Source organism: Dasypus novemcinctus, chromosome 18, assembly GCF_030445035.2.
Source record: "Dasypus novemcinctus isolate mDasNov1 chromosome 18, mDasNov1.1.hap2, whole genome shotgun sequence".
In the NCBI taxonomy this organism is placed as follows: domain Eukaryota; kingdom Metazoa; phylum Chordata; class Mammalia; order Cingulata; family Dasypodidae; genus Dasypus; species Dasypus novemcinctus.
Window position 1 is genome coordinate 81280221 of NC_080690.1, and position 18739 is coordinate 81298959.

At 56.0% G+C, this 18739-nt stretch overlaps 1 protein-coding gene and 1 long non-coding RNA gene across 8 annotated transcripts in view; one reads left to right on the forward strand and one right to left on the reverse strand.

The window, feature by feature from the left end:
- Nucleotides 1-3232: 3232 nt before the first annotated feature.
- Nucleotides 3233-12774, reverse strand: LOC131274409 (uncharacterized). Its single transcript, XR_009181679.2, has 2 exons — nucleotides 12642-12774; nucleotides 3233-11265 (listed from the first exon to the last, which is right to left on the reverse strand). It is a non-coding gene; the product is annotated as an uncharacterized lncRNA (long non-coding RNA).
- The window catches only part of ZNF787 (zinc finger protein 787), a 29492-nt gene continuing 22416 nt past the window's right edge, over nucleotides 11664-18739 (forward strand). For 2 of the 7 annotated variants that reach the window (XM_071209465.1, XM_071209468.1), the window contains exons 1-2: nucleotides 11664-12012; nucleotides 13181-13302. The gene's annotated coding sequence lies outside the window, so the exon portion shown is untranslated. Of the gene's footprint in view, nucleotides 12013-12701; nucleotides 12793-13180; nucleotides 13303-18739 lie in introns of those variants that run through there. The other 5 variants (XM_071209466.1, XM_071209467.1, XM_058280877.1 and 2 more) reach the window with 3 other exon arrangements.

Genomic DNA, 18739 nt, shown 5'->3' on the forward strand with positions numbered 1-18739 from the left:
CACATTTTCTTCGATTACTAATCACAATAGTTCATGAATAGAATATCAGTAAGTCCACTCTAATCCATACTCTATTCCTCCATCCTGTGAACCCTGGAACGGTCATGTCCACTCCACATCTATATCAAGAGGGTGCTTAGATTACATATGGATGCTGGATGCAATTCTGCTTTCAGTTGTAGGCACTCTTGGTTCCCCCGTGTGGTGGTTGACCTTCTTCACCTCCATGTTAGCTGAGTGGGGTAAGCCGAATAAACCAGAGTGTAGGAGCTGAAGTCTGTTGAGGCTCAGGGCCTGGTTATCACGTGGTCAGTCCAGAGATTAAGGTCCCCTGGATATACACTAAACCCCAGCACCAACTACAGGTCTGGTAAAAGTAATAGGAGAGGCTTGTGAACAAAGATCACTTCTGAGTCCAGCTCCATCACACAGAAACACAAACTCCAAAGAAGGGCCAACTGACATGGCACTGACCTCCATCTGCCATGACCATACAACCTGTGGGTCTCTGTAGCCCTCAGAAGAACCAATACCTGAGGTTGTATCTACTTTATCTGTCTCTGGGATTCTGCTCAGGTGTGCATAAGGGCAACCCCTCTGATAACCTCCTGGCTCTTTTTGGAGACTCATAGCCATATAAACTCATTTGTGACTACTTTTTGTAACTGCCTCAGCCACTTGTGATAAGGGACTCAATAAATAACAGAAACCAAGTCTTGATCCCTGCTTTACCCAATTCCCAGCTTTAGGGCCTGCCAGTGAACGAGTAAATAAGGATCGAGTAAAAGTGGTTCTTATCCTCCTTCCCAGGCGTGAGGGTAAGATTTCTTTTGGCAGCAAATTTAGCTCATGCCCTCCTGAAACTTACTGGGTTCTTTGTAGTGCTGGTATAATTAATTATTACTCTAAATAATAATTAACGTTTTCTTGTTGTATCATGCTTTAAAGCAGTGAGCTCCTCCAGGGCATCTCAGTTTGGTTCACCTCTGGGTCTCTAGCATCTGGTGCCTGAGAGGCACAGGTTATATTTACGGGATAAACAGTTAAAGTGTGAAGAGCCAAGTCAGTGAATGAATGAGGGGTGCGTCCCTGTCTGCACCCCTCAGTGTGTAGGGTGGTACTTCCGGGGACTAGACTTGAGTGTGAGCCACCTTTGGGTCCTTGGGTCCTCAGGAAATGTATGAGAATAAATAAGTTAAGGACTTGCTTGATGATGCAATCACACTGCCCATTATCATTTCACCCTCATAATCACCATATGAGATGGTACAGCAGATGAAAGCACCAGCCAGTTTTACAGTTGGGAAAAGTGAAGTTCAACAAGTAAAATGTGTCATTTCTCCAAACAACACAGCAAGAGAGAGGCAGAGGTAGAACTAGACCCAGGTAATGTGGGCTGCTGCTCAGTGATGAGGAAACCCTGGCTGAGGCCCTACCCCAACCCAGAAAGCAGGTTTTCCACTCACCAGGAGAATCGCTGCTGCAGACACACAGCCAGTGAGCAGGTCCTACAGCAGGGGGGCATCCAGCAGGCCTTACCCTTGCTGCCAGTGCAGCCAGAAATTCCTTGGACCTCCATCCCTTGTGTATTTCTCAACATTTGGCCAGAACGAACAGTTTCTCAGAGGTAGATACTGTGGGCAGGTCACTTGACTTCTGTTTTCCCCCTCTTTTGGCTGGAATGTTGGAAATTAAAAGTACATTTTCTAGACCTTCTAATAGCTAGGGTTTTGGGGGTGAATTTGATTTGACCAGTTAGATGCTGTTTTGTCATCGTTCTCTAGAGAAACAACCAACAGGAAGGAATGGCTCACCTGACTGTGGCAGTTGACAAGTACAAACTTCATGGGGCAGGCCACAAGCTGAAAACTAGGAGGAAGTCCTTAGTCTAAATTCCCCCGGGGAAGCTGGTTGGCTGGCAGTTCTAAGAGTCCATACTAAAATTGAGGCAGAAATTCTTTCTGACCTCTGAAATCTTAGGCTTTTGAGACCTTCTGATAGGAGGAGGAGACTTCCCACATTGTTGAAGGCAGCTCTGCTGTTGCTTGTAGTCTACTGATTCTAGATGCAAATCCCTTCTGGGAAATACCTTCACTGTAACAGGCAGGCCAGTGCTTGCTTGACCTAACAACTGGACACCATAAGCTAGTGAAGTTGGCACTTGAAATTAATCTTACATGTGTAAGATTTAGAAAGCTGAAATGAGATTTGAAAGCCCAATCAAAGATCACTAGAACCATGTAGTCAAGTTAGGTTTATTTAACATGCTCTAAAAAGGGAGGCTATATCCCAGAGGAACCTTGGGAGGTCTTGGTATGGGGAAGTTAGAACAGGCTTTTTAAAGCATTTGGGCTTGTGCTACATCAGGGGTTCTTAACCTTTTTTGTTCCATGGACCCCTTTCCCAGTCAGGTGAACACACCTGCACCAACACATCCCCAAAAGAATGTTTTTTTTAAATTTAAATTCAAGTTCACCGGACCCCTTGTCAAGAGACCCTGGGCGAGACGGTTGTAAGGAGGGATTAGGGAAGTGGACCAGTTCTGACTGGATGTTGTCAAAAGCAGGGTCAATTCTTGAGTGGGTTCTCAGTAGTTTTGTCCAGGAGTTTGGAAGATAAGGCTGTCTTAGGTGAGGAAGCAACAATCAAAACTGTGGGGGAGGGGCTAGCGGTAAGGAGGGGCATTCCTCTTTTTTGTCATCATGGTGCGGCTTTGTGTCTTGTCATGAAAGTGTTTAGAACATGGTTACTGCTTCACTGGAACATCACAGGCTGGTTACCAGCAGAGCTGGTTTTCATCTTCTCGACTCTCTTGCCCCTCAGGCTGTTGCTTCTGGTGAGCAAATGGTGGACATGTGAAGTTTCTCTGCAGCAGTGTGCCAGGGTCCACTCTCCAGTTTCCCACATCAAGAGGAAGCTTTGGTAGGGAGCAGCTTTTGATCCTTGGATCACAATTTGGGAGTATGTTCTGGAATTCAGAGCTCCAGTGAGGCCTCAAAGATGGTGGCTCCTTGGTTCCGAATCATTTTGTTGAAGGAAGCTCATTATTTGCAATATTTTTTGAGCATGTACTTGCCTGTATTAGATTTTTTTATTTTTTTATTTTTTTGAGGTACCAGGGGCCAGGGATTGAACTAGGGACCTCATATGCTCATATGTGGGAAGCTAGCACTCAACCATTGAGCCACATCAGCTTCCCTGAGTTGGTATTTTCCATTTGTTTCCTTGGTTGTTTTTGTTTTTAGTAGGCACCTTGGACTAAACCTGGGACCTCCCATGTGGGAAGCAGGAGCTCCACCGCTGAGCCACATCTGCTCCGTGCATTGAATCTGTTGGTAGTAAAGTAGCTGGGATGGTGTCTGCTTGTCTGTTACCCATAAGGAATGCAGCTCCACATGCCTGCCTTCCTTTAGATGATGATGAGTAACGTGGTGCATGCTCCCTACAGTGGCTGCGTGCAGAGCCTCATTTGACTCGCCACAACTCCAGGAGTTTTTACCCTAAAAGGGTAAAGGTGGGTGGCAGATTATCCAGAGATAATCACTCCAAATCACTGCGGAAATGGAGTTGCAAAAGGAAGCAAATATTAACACAGCAGGAAAAATTATCCTGCATATTGAGGCTCTCCCGTGTTGTTTAGCATCACTCTACCGAGGTGGGAGAGGCGCAAAATCTCCCTTCACCAATTCGTGAAGCCCTGGAAAGGAGGCGCTGAAAATTAACCCAGAGCATCTTCTCAGGGCACATGTCCTTCATCTTCCCAAAGCCAAGCCCCTCCCCCTGCACGGGGCTCCTCTGGAGGGAAAGTACGTCTCAGAGTGGAATCACATTTTATACTGGATTGTCAGGAAACACTGCCCAAGGTCACTTTTAATTAAAATTAACTCTCAGAGCAACAAGAAGCGAAAGGATGAACTGTTCCTCATAACCTCTTGGAATTTTTACAGCTCTAGGAACAATGTGCCTGAAGAAAAATGTTTAGGAGGATTTACAGTTTGTTTATTTACATCAGCACTAACACTTCTGATCTCTCCTTAGTTTTCATGGGATGTTGTGTAACTGCCAAAGCAGGTTTCACTCGCAGTGAACTCAAGCTAAGGGTCACGATATGTATTTATTAAATGAAAATACACTTTGTCTTTAAGAACGTTTTTTGTTTTAATCTTTTCCTCCTTGGGTATCAAGAGTCTTAGAGAACAGAACTGAATTATGTTTGAATGTGGTCAAAAGTGGGGAATTTTAGATTATACATAAATTACTAAATAAAAATTTAAAAAAACACAAGACACAACAACACAGGACTCCACAACACAGTGTACTCTGTTCCAAATGATAGACTGTAGTTAATAGTGTGATTTTAAAAAGGTTCTCATGCATCATGACAAATGGACCACACTAATGCAAGGTGTAAATAATAGAGTGGTAGATGGGAACTCTGTTTTTTGCATGATTTTTCTGTAAACCTACGACTTCTCTAATTGAAAAAAAAAGATTTAGAGAACAGAAAGTGCAGTGTAGAGCTAATTCAGTCTGGTTGGAGATTTTTAATACTTTGTTTAACAGATGTAGTTAGTGAAGCATTTTAGTGAGAAAAATGTTTCATTCTTGAAGAAGAAATGCCTATTTCTGCTTCCCCATTTCCCTTTGAAGTATCTGTATGTGTATAATCTTTCCAGCATCCACCTTATAGGGTTGATGTAAGAATTAAATGAGGGGAAACGGACTTTGGCCCAGTGGTTAGGGCATCCGTCTACCATACGGGAGGTCCGCGGTTCAAACCCCGGGCCTCCTTGACCCGTGTGGAGCTGGCCATGCGCAGTGCTGATGCGCGCAAGGAGTGCCCTGCCACGCAAGGGTGTCCCCGCGTGGGGGAGCCCCACGCGCAAGGAGTGCGCCCGTGAGGAAAGCCGCCCAGCGTGAAAAGAAAGAGCAGCCTGCCCAGGAATGGCGCCGCCCACGCTTCCCATGCCGCTGAACAACAGAAGCGGACAAAGAAACAAGATGCAGCAGATAGACACAGAGAACAGACAACCAGGGGAGGGGGGGAAATTAAATAAATAAAATAAATCTTAAAAAAAAAAAAAAAAAAGAATTAAATGAGAATGTAGGTTTTCAGCTAAGTCCGGGGGGGGGGTCTCATCTGTACCCCAGAACCTGACCCCGTCACACTTCCCACTCCACAGGCCTCGTTCGGCACTGATGTGGACGGAGGCCATGGGACAACTCAACGGCCAGAGATCTCTGCTCACGAGGCCTGCAGGCGCGGGGCCCCAGGGCAGCCTCGTCATCCCCTGCAAAGTTCTCTCCCGATGCTGCCTTTTTACTCCACCTTTTTACACCGAGAGCCAGGAGCAGCTGCAGCTAGCAGTGCAGACAGAGAGTTTGCAGCTGTTGGAGCACAACTGCTGAGGCGTGCCCTCACACCCGAGAGGGACACACAGGCTCACACTTCCCCAATGATCGCTGTTATCACGATAATCAGCAGCCCTTTTTTTGAGTCTCACCATGGGCTGGACACCGCAGTAAGTGCTTTAGTTGGTTATCACACTTAGCCTGTATATCCCCAGGAGGTACTGCAGCCCCCTCCTCAGGCTGGGGCCTCGCTCCCGCCCTGCTGAATCGGGAGAAGCGCTGGTGCAGAGGTAGGGTTGCCAGGGAGAATGCAGCTAGATTTGACTTTAACTCGCCTAGAGACAGCATCAGGAGAGACCCACGCAGGGGCTGCTCCACGGCCCATGCCTGGAGGCGGGAGCACAGCAGGGCCACAGAGCCTCTGGCTAGTGAGTGGCCCACTATAGCTTTGTTTCCCTGCAGACGGCTCCTTCGCGAGCTCCTGCACCTCTCCTGCCAGGGGCTGTCACAGAGACAGGTGGCGCGCTGCGCTCGCTTCCACGTGAAAAATGCCAGGGCAGGCCGCGGAGGGTCCGCACAGGTGGGGGCCACTGGCCACTGCCACCTGGTTTGCGTCCTGTGCTCTCATGCAGGCCCACGGCTTCAGGCCCCTGGAGGACTGCATCACTCTTGACTGCCTAGCCCTGAAAACCCTGCGTTAGGACAGGTGAAGCAGCCCGCGCTGGGCGCCGGGTGGTGAGGTGTCTGCCCAGGGTGGGTCCCGTACGGGTCCTTCTGGTCTACAGCTGGCCAGCACGAGGCGTGTGCTCATCTCAGGAAGTGTGGCTGGGAAGTGGACTGCACCCCGTTGGCCAGCCCGGGCTACGTGGCCGCACGCAGATGCCAAGGACATGGTAAATGTCACCCCTGGACGGGAGGCAGCGTCTCAGGAACGCTTCTGTCTCTGGAAGGGAGGAGCAGGGGGTCCTGGTCAAACAGCCCCCTCTGCTGCAAGCCCGCCGTGCCTGGGGGCCCTGGGAGCCCTAGGACTAGACCCTTAAAGGAGAAGGGAAGTCATTTCCCTCGTTAGAGCAAAGCCTTGGGGCCTCTCTCCAGGTCTGTCTCGTGGCCCCCAGGCCTAGCCCCTAGGCTGGGATGGGAGGCCCTCCCAGGTGAGCCCCAGAAGCCGAACTCTTGTGAAATTTCTGTGGCCAGAACCCCTGCAGGTGTGGCTGGGGTGTTTCCATGCTGACTGGGAGAAGAGGAAAGCGGTTATTGAGGCAGATCAAATTCCTGACTCAGGAAGCCCACCAGGAGGGGCTTTTTCCTTATCTACTTTCACATCCTCAGGGTGCAGAACAGTGCCTGGCCTGGCGGGCAGCGCGCAGCGGAACTCAGTGAACTTGGAATCCACGAGCACTGCACCCCGATCTTGATGGCAGCACCACAGGGTGCATTAACTGTGCACCTCTGTCCTCCCCGGGGGCCACCCAAGAGTGCTCGTGAGGTGGGTGGCTCCCAGGACCACCCAGCATGCTTCCTGGTACCTGGCCCCTGTGCGGCCTCTCCCACACTGCTTGGCGCTGGCCTGCGTAACCTGCGTACCTAGGAAGCACAGAGGCTGACTTCTGAGACTGGGTCAAAAGAAGTGTTGCACCAGGGCCCCTGTCCCTCCGTCTGTGCGTCCTGCAGGCAGCCCTGCGCAAAACTGAGCCTGCAACACCACAAGAGCAGACCTCCAGCCCGACAGCAACCTCAGGAGGCCCTGAAGTGGGACCACCCGGGGAAGCAGCTCCCAAACTGCCGACCCACAGAAACGGTGGGATGATAACCGTCTGTCGTCCTAAGCAGCCAAGTTTTGCACTCATTCGTTTCGTGGACTCATGTAATTAGTTCAAGGAGAGTCAAGCCAGTTGGTAGCATGGGGTTCTGATACTTGGGGTTCCAAGGAGTGGACGTGAGTCTGCGTGGGCTGGACAGAGACGAGGGGGATCAGAGGCTGGAGGAGGGCAGGCTCTCCGGAGACTCCAAGTGAGGACCGGCCTGGGGGCGGCCCCTGACGGCCATGTCCTCAGGAGCCAGAGGCCAGGACCCCCTCATCCTCATCTTACCCTCACGGCCTGACCCAAGGGCAGGCGGGGCTCCTCACCCACGCTTACAGGAGGGGTGGGTGTTAACTGAAGACCAGAGGGTCCTCCTGGAGCAGCGAAGCCCCTGGGACGGAGCACCGGGCCCCCATGCACCTCGCAAGGCGACTGCGCTCGCTCCAGGCCCCTGGGTCCACCACCCACTGGGCGGCTGGGGCAAGGGTGCCGTCGTGCCAAGTGCGTGCCCATGCTGGTGAGCTCTCAGGGTGACAGCCAGCGCCCCTCCGTTCTAGGAATGTTTAAAACGCACCCTTACCCTGTTTCTGAAGGAGGGACGCAGACTCACGTTGCCGTGGAGGCACGTGCTGCTGGGAAACAGCAGCCCCGGCTCCCGGGCACTCCCACCCCTGCTCAGGAGCCCTGAGAATGCCTGGGACCGCACGGAGGACCACACAGACTGAGACGCGGCCCAGGGAGCCAGCTGGCCACCAGGCAGCGCTGGGCAGGCGAGCGGGCTGTGAGGGGCAGTGCAGGAGGACAGAGGCCGTGACCGCTGACTGCACACGGGGCTGCTCCCCTCACGGCCGGGCATGTCCACCAGCGACCTCTGCCTGCCCACCCACGCCTGCTGATTACTGAGTGTCCCTCGTTCCTGGGCCTCGGCCCAAGCTGTGCCCAGGAAACGGGAGTGGGAGGGAGGGCTGCACGGTTCCCACGTGGGAAAACACTCGCCCGGCAAAGCGTGCCGCCACGTGCAGGGAGGAGAGGGAGGAGAGGGTTCGCTTAGGGAAGCTGATTGCTTGCGTGTCCTGCTGTGTCCTGTAAAGTGCAACCTTGGTCTGGCCGGGGACATGGTCTTGGCATTCCGGAGGGCGAAGGCACATGGCCCACCTCAGGCAGCTGTAAGAGCGTCGGGAGCCCTGTCCCGTAGGACGGCCTTGCACACCCGCTGTGCTCCTGCTCAGGACAGCTGCCCGGGCTCTCGGCCCACCTGGGCTCGCGCAGGGGCCGGGCAGAGGCTTGCACCTGACTTTCCGCACTCGTGACACCTGCTTGAGGGCTGAGGGTGGTCCCTGGTGCTCCGCAGCCGACGCCGCAGGACGCCTGCAGGGTTTCGTGTGGGCCAGGCAGACAGGCCATGCACCAGTGCCGCGGCCCAGCTACACGGAAGGTAAGGCCGCAGATGGTGGCTGCACAGCTACGGCCAGCCTGCAGGGAGCCGCACCACGGGGGAAGAGTGCTGCCACCCTGGGCAGGCAGGGCCTGTGGCCTCACAGCTTCCGAGCCAGCCTCCCCTGTGGGTCCCGCCGAGCTTCCTGGAGCGTCACCGAGTCTTTGGCTGGCAGCACAGCAGACTGTGGCTTGCTCTGCTCAGTGAGGCCATCCCGGGCCATGCCAGCCAACTGCCCACAGGGGCTCGGGCCACGGCGTGGGCAGGCTGCTCTTTCACCCCGTTAGGGCCCGTTCCGGGTGGGGACACAGGTACGGGACAGCCAGCAGGCCCCCTCGGGCAGCGGGTTGCCGAGGGCACCTCTGCCCGGTCCCCCGGCTGGGTGAAGAGCCTGTGGCCTGCCGCTCCTGCACCCCACCCCGGGAACCCCCGCTGGCCAGTGGGGGCCCTGGGGAGGAACTGTGCTTGCCAGAGGTCAGGGAACGTTCCGCTCCAGGATCCACCTGCGCAAGGACCTTCTGCGTTGCAGGAGATCAGCGTGAGGCCCCTGGTCGCCTGAAATGCCCCGCGGCGCCGGGTGACCACGGCCTCCCTTCCCGATGTCGGGATTGGGGGATGCACCCCCGATTCCAGAGGCCTCATCGGCCCCCGCAGGGTGGGAAGGGGGCCAATGGAGCCTTGCAGAACTTTTGTTCCAGCTTCAGCTTCTTCCACAAGTTCACTGATAACCAAGTTAGGTGTTTGGTCTATTTTTAATTTTGGTCTCCCAGCCACGTGTTTTCTGCGTACTAGCTCGGTCCCACCCTTACTTATCTGTTTTATCTTTTCATCTGTCTTGTCCAGACACTGCCCCCACTGCCTGGGCACCCAGTCTCCTCGTTCACTCCATTTCTCCTACATGGGCTACAGTCTAAGCAGCCCTGGACACAGGCCCTGACTGTGGGAATGGGGTGGGGGGAAGAAGAGGAACGCCCCATCGCCTTGGGGCTGACTGTAAGAGCCCAAGACGAACCATTCATTGTCGGTCCCCAAAAGTGCTCATCAAAAACGGCACGTGCGGTCCCCACTCCCTTACTACACCCGGTAGTACTTCGCGTCTGCCCCGCGAAGCGCCCCGCGAAGCGCCCTCCGGCACGTCTCCTCCAGTGGGTCAGCCTGCCGGCTGCCCTGGAACACCCACTTTAGGAGACTGTTCCCTGGTTGTTGGCCGCAGCACGTAAGCGCTCCCGCAGTGACACCTGCCAGCTTAGCCATTTTACGTCCTGGCAGAATCACACCCTCTGCTCCCTGATCCCAGAAACACAGCAGCCAGCCAGTGATAGATTCCCTTCCTTTCTGGCAGAATTTCTTGGTGGAGCAGTTCTGTCACCTGAGTGGTCATTAGTTCTATGTTGTTGGCGTGTGCTACTCGCACGTCCTTTTCTAAATCCAGTTGTTGTTCTAGTTGGCGGACCTTGACCTTGGCTGCGAACTATCGGTCAGTGGCTGCCCGTAAGGTGCTCCTGACACACTTTTTCTTTCCCACACCAAGAGCTTCCAGGACTTAGTCAGGCCCTCTGGCGTTTTCGGGGCATCCCTGTATTATGCACCAGCCCCAAGTGTTTAAAACCTGAGCCACAGCCCCTCACGTGGAGGACATGGGCCACCCGAGGCTTTCCCAGTGGAGTCTCCCTTTCCAAACCCACCCAGAACCATCTCTGCATCTGTGGCTCCTGGCTGGCTCGCCAATTGTGCTGCTGCAGAAACAGAGCCTCAGGTCCAGGTGTTCCCACCCCTGCTCAGAGGCCAAAGGAACTCCTGGGAGGACACAGAAGAATCGCACACGTTTATTCAAAGGGAGACTCACAGATGGGAGACGCGGCCCAGGGAGGCAGGTGGACTCCAAAACTGCTCCACATTGTGCAGCAGGTTACATGGGGCTTAAGTAGGAGAAGAGAGAAGGATGGGAGCAGACGGTGCAAGACTGCAAGTCTGTTTACTGCACTCAGGACTGTGCACATGTGCAGGGGTTCTGCACCAAACCTCATCCCTCATGGGCTGCAGGCTGCATAGCAGACGCCTTCTCATGAAGTAACTACTTCCTCCTTTGCAGGACCCTGGGAACACTTTCTGTACTGTTCTTAGGAAACAAGGGGGAGGGGAAGAGGGGGGATGCAAGGCTGGCATGTGAGAAAATATTCCCCTTGCCGTGTGTTTAATGTTCTTTATTTTTCCTGAAGAGGTATTACTAAATCAACAATGCACATCTTAGGATTCATGCTGACTGAGGCTCCAGGCGTACAGCGGCCAAAGCACTGGAAATCATGTTGACTAAGGCTACCCCGTTTATCGAGAGCCAGCTGTTCAACTCAGCTAAGTCCTACGTTGTTTTTTTAGGTGGTGCCTGGGAATGAACCCAGGACCTCCTACCTGGGAAGCAGGCTTTCAACCACTGAGCGACACCCACTCCCCAATAAAGAGTTGGTTTTTCCGTTTGTTTGTTTCTTCATTGTTTTTAGGAGGTACCGGGTCGAACCTGGGACCTCGTGCATGGGAAGCAGGCGCTCCCCACGTATTATTTTATGTATTCTCATTTCACAGATGAGAAGCGGAGGCAGAGGAAGGCTGTCACTTACCCACAGACTCTACAACTGGTGAACCACAGAGCTCCGTCTTTCTGACTCCCAGGCAGAGAGGCTGTTTCGGAGATGACGATAACAAAATGGTTATGAATAAAAACGCTAGTCTCCTGGGCTCAGACGAGATTGTGTGAGAGACAGCCCCATAAGAAGGGCCGAGGGTCCAGCGCACCAGCCTGCAAGGAGCGCAGCACCGGCGGCCCCGAGTCCCGCGCCGTCCGCGGGCTGAGGAAAGCGCGGCAGCTGAGCGCGGTGGAGCCAGGCGCAGCAGGCGCGGGCCGCTGGGCCCGGCAGCGAATGGGTTACGGCGATCTAGACGGCGAGCGGACCCGCACGGCGCGAGCGGTACTCCCGCGCTCCCCGCCCCGCAGCCCGGCCGAGCGCGCGCAGGCGCGGGGCGCGCCGCAGACCCCCGGAAGTCTCCGCCTAACGGGCCGAGCGCGCGCCTCCGGCCGGCGGGGGGCGGGGCCCGCAGCCGTCCGCGCCGGGCGCCATAGAGCGGGCACGGAGGACCTGTGTCCTAGACGCGTCCGGAAGTGGCTTCCGGAGGCGTCCGCCCCGAACCATAGAGCTGGGGGGGCGGCCGGGGGTCGCCGGGCCCGCCTTCCTAGAGCGGCAAGGAGAGGGTGGAGGCGGCGAAGGGTGGGGGCAGCGGCGCGGGCGGAAGCGGCCGGGAAGGTCACTTCCGGCCTGGGCGCCCGTCTCCCTGACCCCAGGGTCTGAGTCGCCGCTGCCGCCGTTGCCACCATCCGCGAGGGAAGAGAGAGACGGAAGGAGTGCGGCGCGGCGGCCCGGGACCGAGGAGGTGAGGGGCGGGGGCGGGGGGCTGCGCCTCGCGCGGGGGACGTCTACCGGGGCCCAGACTCAGGGCGGGGGGTGGGGAGGCGGGAGGGGCGCGCGACTGGCGAGCGCGCGTGCGCGCTGAGGGGGGGCGTGAGTGGGCGCGCGTCTGGGGTGACGCGGGCCAGTGCGCGTGCGCGCCTCCGGGCGGGGGGCGCGCTTCGGGCGCCCGCGGCCTCGTCGGTCTGGAAGGGGGTGGCGGGAGGGAGCGCGCTGTCGGCGCAGGGAGTGCGCGTGCGCGGCGCCGGGACTCGGGGGGCGCGGCCGACGGTGCGCGCGCGCGTCCCAGGGGCTGGGGGCTCGGGGTGCTCTCCCCGGCGGCCTCTCGGGGGCGGGGCAGCCCCTGTCCTCCCCACATCCCGCGCCGCGGCCGGAAGTGGTGGCGACTCCAGGGGAAGTTGAGGCCCCGGTGGGGGCAGGCGGGCCGAGCTGGCCTGGCCGAGTACGGTGGCCGGGAGGGGACAGTCTCAGCCCCGGGGCCGCCCCCTCCTGAAATAAGCCCCGGTCCCGTTGCTGCCCTAGGCGGGCCGCGAGTGGTCTTTGACCCTGCGGGTAATTAGAGGGATTCCGGCCTGCGGGAGGCCCATTCATTACCTGTCCCTTGCTGGGCGGGCAGGAAACTCGTCCTCCGGGAGGGGAAGTGACAGGGCCAAGGTCAGTCACCGCGTGGCCCTCACGGCAGGGCGAAGACGGTGGCGGGAGCTCAGCGGCGCTTCCTGATGTCTCCTAGTGCCACGCTCCAGAGGTTGGGTTAGGCTCCGAACCCCGCCCCTTTGTCCCTCACCCCGAGGCAGCCGGGAACGGGTCACAGAGGGGGACAGCCCCAGTTGGTAGAGCTTAGTGGCAGAAAGTCCTCAGGACCTGTGGGGTCAGGCAAGTCCAGGATCGGGTTATCGGAAGGAAAAATGACCCACAGACTTGGGAGCCACCCAGGAGTGCACACCCAGGCTCCAGCGGCAGGCGCTGTGCTGGGCACCAGGGACAGGAGGTGAACAAGGGCAGGGGGAGGGGAGACCCGGGCCTGGACACAGCCATTACCAGGGTGACTGCAGCCCAGAGAAGACTCCCTCGCCGGGCCCAGTGCAGAGGCCCTGGTCAGGGTTTTAGGACGGGGCGCTTCCTTTGTTTTTCAGCCTAGTTTCCTGATACCAGCCCTGTGTTGGGCAATGCCGAGGATCCAGTTGGGAAGCACATCTGTCCTCCGCTCTGCGAAGCACAGTAGCTGTTGATCCTTGCTGAGCTCCTCTGTAAGACTGTAAGCCTCTTTGGCTAAATGCCCCTGACATTCACCTCCCTTTCTCTGCCGCAGTCTGCTCAGTCCTCCTGCCTCAGCCCAAGTGAACATTCAGAACAGATTCCGACTTGTTTTAGGCCATGTCCTGTCCCTTTTCCTCCTGTAAGCCTTCCCTGATCTATCGCCCACCCCACCCCTCCCTGGGCTGAGCTGATGGATGAGAAGGGTTTAACACCATGCCTGGCTCCCGGTAAACGTGCCAGCAGAAGAGGCATTGTAGTGGGTGAGTTAAGAGCTCTGGAGTCAGACCTGGGTTCAAGTCCTAGTTCCACTGCTCCTTAGCTTTGTGATGTTGGACAAGTGACTGACGTCTCAGTTTCCTCCTTGATAATGGGGGTGACGATGATAGTGTTTAGCTCAGTGGGAAGACACTCAGTGCTTTAACTTATTTTTTTAGTGCTTTAACTGTAGATGCAGAGCAGACTCATAAGCGTGTCGAAAGTGTATGGAGAAGGCTCTGGAGCCAGGCTTTCCTTGGCTCCATTCTTGGCTCCTTGGCTTCGTCACCACTTCAGGCTCTGTGGCTTTAGACGTGCTGTTTCTCCTTTCCCAGGCTCAGTCGCCTCTCCTGTAAAGTGGACAGCATAATCCACAGTTCACTGAATAAACATAGTCTTTCGAGGCTATCACATGTGCCAGGCCCTGTGCAGGGCACGTAGATCTGGCCCAGGGCAGTGTGAGCCCAGAAGAGGTGCCTGCCCCAGCTGGAGTGGCAGAGGACAGCCATGCGACACCCCCTCAGCCCTCCTGTGTGCTGGACACAGTGCTGGGCAATGGTGGGAAGCCCAGCCCGAATCATCCAGCGCCTGTCCTAGAGTGGCTCAGAGACCTGTGAGGGAGATGCGTAAGGGCATAGCAGGTACAGAGGGTGGAGGGGGTGCCAGAGGAGCTCAGAGGGAGGGGTGTCCGTGTGGTGAGGTTGCATGTCTTGAGTCTAGAGGGACAGGGATCAGCCACAGGCCCCTTGACTAGGTATACGGGAGGATGATGTGAACTCTGGGCGGGGCGGGGCAGGAGGAGGGGTCCCAGGCCACCAGGAGCCTGCCCGGCTGCCGTGGCAGTCTTTTGTCATGGGCATACAGCTCTCAGCAGCACCTGACAGCACACTCCACTGGCCACCCCAAGCTTCTTCTCTGTCCTCCCGTTTCCCAGAGCCTCCTATCTGCAGGGGCCCACGTGGAGTGCTGTGGCTCCATGTTGGGACAGAGGGCAAGGCCAGTGACACTCACTGAGCACTGGCAGCCCTGGCCTATACCTGGCGCTCAGTGTTCTAACCTCTCTGAGGCCCTGGAGCAGAGGCGCCAGCCCAGGGCCCACAGCAGAACTGGCACATGTCTGCCTTCCAGGCATGCGTTTCTTGGCCACAGCACCTCTTCTACCGAGTTGTCTTTGGGCCAAGGCTGGGGTCTGGGGGAGACAGAGGTGGTTCCACAGGCCTCCGCAGCATTGGCTGTTGGGTTGAGGGTTCTAGGCACTCAGTCGTGGGGACACGCTGTCACAAGAACCCCTACGACTGGGCCTCTGCCTGGCTCGGGGGGCTCCAGGACCCAACCCCCAGGCTAGTGGGGGAAAGGATGTGACTCACTTACAGTCAGGACACGGGGGCAGGGGACCTCAGCCAGCCTGGATGGGGGAGGTGGGCAGTCACTGAGGGTCGGCAGCCCTGTTCTAGAGGCATGGCTATTGTGCGGCCATGACCTCTAGTTAACTTGGTCAAGAAAAAGGGCTATGAGGGGAGTAAGGATGGCCTGCAGCCCAGGAAGCAGAGCGAGTGGGAGCGGCAGAGGAGCCGGAAGGGTCGTTGTGTTCATTTCTGCCTAAACAGATTTGAAAACCTGAAAGAAGCAGGGATAATGCTTTAGAAAAAGGTGCCCTACCAGACTGATTCAGATGTGGTGGCACAGTCCAGACAGCCCAGTCTGTGTAAGAAATGGGGAAAGTTGTCCATGAGCTCCTGAACCTTCTCCCCCAGTGTCTCGGGCAGGTCTGAGGTGAGGGGACAGGGGAGGGCATGGGTGGCCGCAGGTCACCCATCTCTGGGTCAGGGTGGGAGTGGGGGTGGCTCCCAGAGGAGGGAGGCTGGCAGGAGCTGTGGGGGAGCAGAGGCTTTGCCGGCGAAGTTGGTTCTTGGAGGTGCCCAGCTGTGGCAGGGCTGAAGACAGGGTCCCGTGTTCCTCCACCGAGCCGTGGGGGCCGAGCCCCGGCAGTGCTGGCCTCTGCGCTGGGCCATGTGATGGCCTTGTGAGCCTAGGTGGGCAGGAGCGGACACCCCCAAGTTCACAGGACAGGCTGAGGTCTAGAGACAGCACCCAGTGCGGGAAGGAAGTCAGGTGGGGAGGAACTGAGGTTGAAGGGGCGCCTGGAGGGGGGTGTCTGAGGGGCCTTGAAAGGCTGGAGGAGAGCCAGGGCCAGGACCGAGCTTGGGACTGGTGGGCAGTGCTGGGAACAGCATGAGGGAGAGCGAGTGAGGGGGCCCGAGGGGAGCGAGCCTGACCTGGCAAGGGGCTGGGGTTTGGGTAAGGCAGGGGAGTGCTGTGAACTGGGTGTTAGTTTGTTTTTCATTTTGTTTTTTGTTTTTTTTTTTAAAGATTTATTTTTATTTATTTAATTCCCCTCCCCCGGTTGTCTGTTTTCTGTGTCTTTTTACTGCGTCTTGTTTCTTTGTCCGCTTCTGTTGTCGTCAGGGGCACGGGAAGTGTGGGCGGCGCCATTCCTCAGCAGGCTGCACTTTCTTTCACGCTGGGTGGCTCTCCTTACAGGGTGCACTCCTTGCGCGTGGGGCTCCCCTACGCGGGGGACACCCCTGTGTGGCACAGCACTCCTTGCGCGCATCAGCACTGCGCATGGGCCAGCTCAACACCGGTCAAGGACGCCCGGAGCTTGAACCACGGACCTCCCATGTGGTAGACGGACGCCCTAACCACTGGGCCAAAGTCCGTTTCCCTTGTTTTTAATTTTAATAATAGGCTTGTTGAGCTAAAATTCGCATACCATAGAATTCCCGCATTTAAAATGTGCCCTCTGATGGCTTTTCATATATTCAGGGTTGTGGTACCATCAACATAATAAGCTGTAGAATGTGCTGATCACCCCAAAAGGAAACCCTGGGCCCCCTGCTGTTGTCTCCTCACCCCACTATCCCCTCAGCCCTAAGCAGCCACTCATCTTTCTACCTCTTGATTTGCCTCTTCAAGACATTTCATAAAAATGGAATCATTTGTCCTTTTGTGTCTGGCTTCTATCATCTAGCATAATGCTTTCAGGGTTGATGCCTGTGGTAGAATGTACCAAAGCTTGTTCCTCTGCATCTCCGAACAGTCTTACAAATGACTGTATTTACTCATCCTCTTCCCCTCCGAACGCTCCTACAATCAAGTGTTTACTCATCCTGTTCACCTCCAAAAGCTCCTATGATTGACAGTGTTTACTCATCCTCTTCACCCTCAAACGCTCCTACAATTGGCAGTGTTTACTCATCCAGTTCACCTCCAAATGCTCCTAAGATCTATAGTGTTTACTCATCCAGTTCACCTCTGAATGCTGCTAAGATCTACAGTGTATACTCATCCTTTCACCTCCTAATGCTTGAGTGTTTATTCATCCTGTTCCCCTCCAAATGATCCTGCAATTGACAGTGTTTACTCATCCTCTTCATCTCCAACTGCTCCTATGATTGACGTGTTTACTCATCCTCTTCACTTCCAAAAGCTCCTACAGTTGACAGTGTTAACTCATCTTCTTCATCTCCGACTGTTCCTACGATTCACAGTTTACTCATCCTTTTCACCTCGGAATGCTACTACGATTGACAGTGTATACTTATCCTATTCATCTCCAAACGCTCCTACAATCGACAGTGTTTCCTCATCCTCTTCACCTCTGAACGCTACTACGATTGAGTGTATACTTATCCTGTTCACCTCCAACTGCTCCTACAATCGACAGTGTTTACTCATCCTCTACACTTCCAAAAGCTCCTACGGTTGACAGTGTTTGCTGATATTCTTTATCTCCGACTGCTCCGACAATCGACAGTTTACTCATCCTTTTCACCTCTGAATGCTACTACAATTGACAGTATATACTCATCCTCTTCTACAATCGACAGTGTTTCCTCATCCTCTTCACCTCCGAATGCTCCTGCAATCGACAGTGTTTTTTCATGTAGTGTCCACTTTTGGCCGTTGTCAAGAATGCTCCAGTAGCATAATGCCCAATCTTGTGAGGGTGGATGCTACTATTTATCTTGGCCATGCACCTAGGGGTGGAATTGGGGGCCAGATGGCAGCCGTGTTGCACCCTTTGAAGAACTGCAAGGCAGTTTCTCAGAGTGCGTGCACCACTTTGTGTTCCCTCTGGCGGTGTATGGGGCTCCGATTTCCCCACATCCTCACCAACACTTGCTAGCATCTGACTTTTTGATGAAGTGGGGTAAAGTGGTGCTGCTGAAGACTGCCGCTCTGGAGCACCTCTTCATGTGCTGATTGTCGCTTGCATATCTTCTCTGGAGAAAGGTCTTTCCAGATCCCTTGCTTGTTTTTCAAGTGGGCTGCTTAAACCAAGGGACTTTCTAGAAAGTCTAGTTAGTCTGCGGTGTGAGGATTGGGCTTCAGGGGCAGAGTGGGGCAGGACTGTGCTGGAAGGGAGCAAGGGCCGGGCGTGTGGGAGGGCGGCGCCCAGGGAAGGGGTTGCTGTCCTGGGAGTGGACGCAGGCCAGCCTCAGCGGGAAGGGGCGCGGGGGTGTGCACGAGCAGGGACGGCAGGGCTGGTCAAGGCTGGGGCACAGCCTCTGGATTTGGGGACCAGCGAGCATGTGGGGAGCAGTTGTCACGGAGTGATGACGTCAGAAGGGGTGGGGCTAGGGTGCCCTGAGGTCCGCGGGGAGGTGGGGGCGGGGCGGGGGCAGGCGCGAGGCTGCGCAGAGGCAGGCCTTCCTCAGCACCAGCGAGCCAGGGGAGGCTGGCAGGAGAAGAAAGGGCTAATTGGCGGGCAGGCAGCCAGGGTGGGTGGGAGGGAGCCTGATGGCAGCACAATTGCGGCAATTTGTCTGCTAATGATGCGCCTCTCGAGCAGCGGCTTAGCAGCGGCCTTGGGTAGCCGCGGGTGTTTTCAGGGCAGGTGGGGGCGGCCGTGCTCCCGCGTGCTGCTGCCGCACTCACCTCGCCCCACGCTGGGATGGAGGGGGGAGAACCGCTTCTTTCTCTCTGCAGGCACCCTGCCAGGCCCCCTGCAGGCCCCCCCCCCCATTGGCTCTACCGGGGCACCTTCCCCAGGGCCGTGGGAAAGCCCCCAGGCATGGCGCTCCAGTGTTTCTTGACTTGCTGTAAGTGGCGAGAGAGTCAGTGCGTTGGACTGTCAGGGCCAGGAGGCGCGGAGGTGTTTGGAGTGTAGGTACAAC